Raw genomic sequence first — 6,257 nt, 5'->3', positions numbered from 1 at the left:
TTGATTGGTTTTCGGTTTAATCAAATTCTAGGTAGGATGGCTTAGTAGTGACTAGAGATACATAAGGATCGGAAATTTTTGGGACTGGGCCCGGGAATTCCGAGCTTGTATTCAGTTTTCAGTGGGTAAAGAATGGCCGGGGGTTTTATAGGCCCGGACTGAGCATAACCGGGCTTTAGGGTTGAAAAAGCGTCTGATCGGGTTTTTTCAAGCCGGGCTTTCCCCAAAATTTCAGCCTGATTAGGCTTCAAGCTCGACCTGACCCGACTGGTGCTTCGGGCTTGTTAAGCCTAGGCTTTTTGGGCCAGGGTCTTCTAAACCAGTTTTTGGTGAATAAAAAATACACGGGATTTTTTAAGCTTGGATAGGGCCGAACTAAGCTTTGGGGTTGAAGAAGAGCTTGATCGGGCTTTTTCAAGTTGGGATTTCTTGGGCTTAACCAGGCATTTTTGTTCCGTCTAGGACCAAACTTGCCCCCAAAATTTCGGTCGGATTGGCTTTGAGGCTAGCCTAGAGATGGCCAAATGGGCCCGGTCTGTCCCAGGATCGGTGGAGGTCTGGGATCGGGACTGACTTGGGACCGGCCTGGCCAGGGACCATTGGTTATGGTTTTCGTCAAAAACAAGGCCCAGACGGGGACGGCCATATTTTTTCAAAAAAATGTATTTCTAATTTTCAAAGTGTATTTGATTGAAAACAAAATACAAAATTATAATAAAATATAAATTTTAAGTGTATTTAATTGTCCTTTTAATCTCTATTCGCTATATATCTCATCTGGTATATGAGGGAAGATACCAATTCACAAACACTCACAATTCTCACGTAAAACTTATTTTTTAATTGTATTTGATTGATCTAGTTACACATTTTCAAGTGTATTAAAATAAAACTTTTGTATTCTTCAAAAATAATTTCAAAAAAATTAAGTAAAAAATTGAATTTTAATTTTTTTTACATAGGACTTGTTTGGGCCCGGCACGGGACTGGGACCGGGACTCGTTCCCATAATCGGGCCTTATACACCTTAGCCTTCGTATTTGGGTTGGGACCGGTTACGCGGGGACCGGTCACAGGATCACTTTTTTGGGACCAAGACTAATTTGGGCTTAGTCTGCCCCGGCCTAGGACCGGTTTTTGGCTATGTTTAGGTTGGCTTGACCTGACTCGTGCTTCGGGCTTACTAGGGTGGGCTTTTTTGGTTCAGGGACAGGATTGGGCTTTTTACTACATCTCGTGCAGTGACTTGTGTCAAGTATCATAATTTTCTAAGTAGGATGTTTCGGTAGGCTTGTTTACATCCATCTTTCGACTACTGTTTTTGAGTGGGATATACTAGGCATGTGAGTGGGTGGGGATGGGACAGGGACCCCAATCCTCGTCCCGTCCCCGATCCCAATCTTTGTCCCAAACTTGAATTGGTGATTCTTTCCCCATTTATTTTCAAAGATTTTAAACCAAATGTGTTAAATAACAAACTCAATCCAAAACAGTTCATGTGTAAATCTCACATATTTTCAATATATTGCTTTTATAGAGTATCAAATATTCATATGTGAATAAAATCACAACATCATTCAATAAACTTAAAGCCAAAAGAAATTCAATTTAATACAAAAAAACACTCGACGGTTACAGTATTACCATACAGTGCATGTCCACCCACACAACTTTAACACATTGAGTAATATAAAAAAAACTCTCGACAGTATTACACGTAATTAGACATCAAAATGATACAGATATACTGGGTATGTTTGGTTTTATATGATCGGTCTTGTTGGTTTGACAATTAACCAAGTGGTGTAATGTTACTTTAAAAATATGGCTACAATTTGTGTTGTCTATCTAATTTCATGTGCTATCTTTTCTATTGCATGTATACCTAATTAAAGCATCTTAGAGGTCAACTTTTGGTTTGTCAAAACCTCGAATTCGATCGGTTTGTTCTGTTTTATAGGCTTCGTTTTTTATCTGTATTGTCTTATAAAATATTTATATGATTTTTTTAATTTTGACAGTACAACATTTTATTTCATAGTTCTGTTTGAGAATTTGTTTGAAAGAATATCAGATTTAGATGGAGTAATAAATACTGAAATTGACTCATCTGTAAGAGGAGTTTCAGGTTTTGATTTCAAAGTGATACGGTTAAATGCATTTTAAATATATGATTCTTTTTTTGTTATAAAGTATAGAAAGATAAGTTAGTATATGATTGTAATAACTTTTTATATAGTGGATTTTTCCTCTCTGATGGCCCGTGTTCAAAAAATCTAAAAACAATTTAGAGGATGTTTGACGGTTGCTAAATGGTTTGGTGCTAAATGATTAAGTGGTCAGAATGATTAAAAGACTTTCATGATATAATGCAAAATGAAATCTAATTGTCTGGAAATTGTTTACAATGAAATTAGGGAACTGAATGGTTAAGAAGACTCATGATACAAAATCATTCAGAGGGTTTTGAAAACCATGAAGACTGACTTTATTTTTGCTAAACAAGATTCATCTCCTAACAATTTAGAGGCTGCCTCTTATTGACCATTTCCCTCATCCAAATTGGTTTTCTAACAATTTCTTTCCCGGGTTGACCCAAATGTTGCTACTTCCGCAATTCAAATTCAACACAGATATGCGATTGCAACAGCTAGATATTCAATTGTGACGGCCAGGTCTGCAATTGCGACGGTGTTTTAATTGAATTTGACCTTTTTTGTCTTTTAGCAATTACGGACTTGTATATTGTGGATGTAATGACACTTGGATCAAACCGGAAGAGTGATTGTTAGAAAACCAATTTGGATGAAAGAAATGGTCATTTGAGCTAATTTCTCATATTAAAATTACTATTTGGCAGTTGTTGAATGGTTTGGTGTAGAATGATTAAGTGGTCAGAATAATTAAGAGGCTCTCATGATATAGTGAAAAATAAAGTATAAATTGTTTGATATTTTTTTACAATGACATTAAGGCGCTGAATGGTTAAGGGAGACCCATGATACAAAAATATTCAGATGGTTTTAGAACAATTAAGAGACAAACTTTTTTAGCCAAACGAGATTCACCTCTTAACTATTCAAAAGCTATATTTTAATAAAACTACTGAGAGGTAAACAAACACTCCTCTTGCTCTAAAACTGTAAAACTAAAATCAGATTTTCACATGGTACTTGGTGGGGCTACCATCCTATTTTCACATCTATTATGTGGGTTTTTTTCTTGTCTTCTTGTCTTTTTTGGTTGTTTTTTAGGGTTTTTTAGTTTAATCTAATTTCTAAACAATTAAAATATATTAATTTGAGAACTGTAAATATTTTAATAACTGTAAAAACTAACTACTGATAATGAATATCATAATATTATTTATGAATATTTATTTAACTCATGACGAGTAAGGGGCTGTTTACCAAATACTTACCAATAAAATTTAACACTATTATTTACTTATTGGGCAAGATTTAAGTCCATAAAAACGACATCGCATGCAACAATTTACCTGGTAAATGCTTATCGTGGTAAAAGTCGCTGCCCTCACCTATCGGGTAAGACTCTTGGTTCTTTTCTCGCTTTAACCGGGTAAGATTCTTGGTCCTTACCATATTCATCCGATGAGGTAATGTGACTTGATAAGCACTTACTCGAGTAAGCGTTTGGTAAACGGCGACTAACTGGCAACCCACCTATTCATCAATATATGCGGTTCATAAATAAAAACAAATCTCTCTCTCTCTCTTTCTATATATATATATATATATATATATATATATATATAKAGAGAGAGAGAGAGAGAGAGAGAGAGAGAGTGAGTGGAGGTGTTCAAATACAACCTCTCTAGATTACACAACCGATGCAACCCACCTATTCATCATCCATTTTTTTTAATTAAGGGTAGTTACAACTAGTCAGATAGTAACTATTGATGATCAAATGGACGCTTATGATTCGGTTGTAAAGGTTGTAGGAATGTAAAAGGTTGCATAATAACTCACATATCTCTCTCTCTCTCTCTCTATATATATATATATATATATATATAATGAGAACTATAAAAATGTATATACATATCAAATGAAAAGTACAGAAATGTTGAGAACCATGACAATCGCTAATCATATGATGTTTTACATTATGAAACAATGCATTTGAATGTAAAGTGTTGTACAATATATATGAGACAAATACAAAAAATAGAGAATAAAAATAATCACACCGTGAGACAACATCTATATGAAACAAGATATGAAAACTAGTTTTCGTAGTTCTCAACAGTTTTATGATTCTCATTTGATTAGTCTTATTTGATTCTCAACTCTTATTCTCACACGATTCTTCGTTATGATGGGTATATATATATATATATATATATATATATATATATATATATGTGTGTGTGTGTATGTTCATACGAAAACAATACCTAAATATGAAAATTAGGCGAATTACATGTGATTTTATACTAAAATCACGTGTAAAATCACATGTGATTCACGCGACCTGAGGTCGCCGACCACATCGCCACACACCCTTGTATTGATTTTTAGTTTTTCATTTATTTAAGGTTTTCCCTTGAACCTACCTCTCTCTCTATTTATATACTCCGCTTCATTTGTTAACCAAGAAAAAGATGCTAATCATGGGTTTCCTTCCAATTCGTTGTGTTTAGCCAATTTACAAAGTTACCCTTGTTCACAGGCGCTCTCTTTTTCCTTTATTTACAAATATGCCATCGTTTTATCACAACCATAACGGTCTAGATCGGTTAATAAAATCAACATTTTTTCTTGTTTAACAAATTTATGTAACCAAATTAGAACAATTTCATTTTTAAAAATATCAAGCCCTAATACTTTTTCAAATTTAAAATCTTTAAATTAAAGTCAAGTATCAAATCTTTAATTGTTGGTGGGATTTTAGATGTTATTGAGGATGGGATTGTTTATTAAAAGAAGGGTATTTAAGTAAAAAAGTTTGGTTGAATGTAGACAAGTGCCCTTCTCAAACTGTCCAAATAAGCTCTTGATTTCCAGATTAAGCCATAACTGAATAGTCATTTATGGCTGAGCGAATAAGCTATATGGGCTATACAGCCCAATAAGCCGCAACCGAACAGCCCCTAACATTACATACAAAATCACATGTGATTCAGCGGACATTGCCCTGCGACCTAAAGATGCAACCACAAGTGGTCCGGGCACTTTTTTTTGACCATTAACGTAAAATCACATGTGATTTTACACGTGATTTCTCCGTTTTTGTGTTCTTTTAAATAAGTACCGTTTTCGTTTGATCATCCTCCTCTCTCTCTCTCTCTTTATATATATATATATATATATATATATAGAGAGAGAGAGAGAGAGAGAGAGAGAGAGACTTGGGATCATGTGAGACCAACATGTTTTCGTGAGACCCGTGAGACCACCTTTTTACACTTGAAACTTCACAGCAAAATGCTGTGAAGGTGACTTTTTTTAACATTCATAGTGTTTTTGCTGTGAAGGTTCGACTTTTTTAAACCTTCACAAACCTTCACAGTGTTTTTGCTGTGAAGTTTCAAGTGTAAAAATGTGGTCTCACGGGTCTCACGAAAACAGTCTGGTCTCACGTGAACCCAATCCGATATATATATATATATATATATATATATCTTTTTCTTTCATTAAAAATAAATTATTTTTATATAAAAATGTCAAAAAGGACAGCACAATTTGCAAGAAAACCAGCAAAGACAAATCGTGAAAGCATGAGTACAATAAAACATGTACCTATGCTTGCAAACTATTTCTCTTTTACAAAAAAAAAATTATTGATGATGTGTCAAATTTCTTATTTTGTTCGGTTGAAACAACAGCTATACGGAAAAAAAGAATGTATATAATCACAAGGGTGATGTCTGATTAGTTTGAGCTTGATTTCAAAGGCCAAAAGTACTAGGAGGTCTCAGGTTCAAATTCAAGGAGGAATAAAAATCCCCTTATGGCCACGGAGGTTCAAATGCAGTGACTCCGGGCTATCTGCAAAGCAGGTGGTCGTCATGTGATTAGTCAGCTCGCATAACGGGTTGGATATCCGGGTTAATAAAAAAAAATGCATATGAGGTAATTACATTGTGAAACAAATATATATTTATCAATACATTAAATGCCACGAGAAAAACCATGTGAAACAATATCGGTAAAATTTCTTACATTTATCACAATATATGAAGTTGTCATTTGATTACCCTCCCCCCCCCTTCTCTCTCTCTCTCTCTCTCT

The sequence above is a fragment of the Cynara cardunculus genome (assembly GCF_001531365.2).
Source record: "Cynara cardunculus var. scolymus isolate 2C chromosome LG 6, CcrdV1, whole genome shotgun sequence".
Lineage (NCBI taxonomy): Eukaryota > Viridiplantae > Streptophyta > Magnoliopsida > Asterales > Asteraceae > Cynara > Cynara cardunculus.
The sequence above is the reverse complement of the archived record's forward strand: the minus strand, read 5'-3'. Positions refer to the sequence as shown.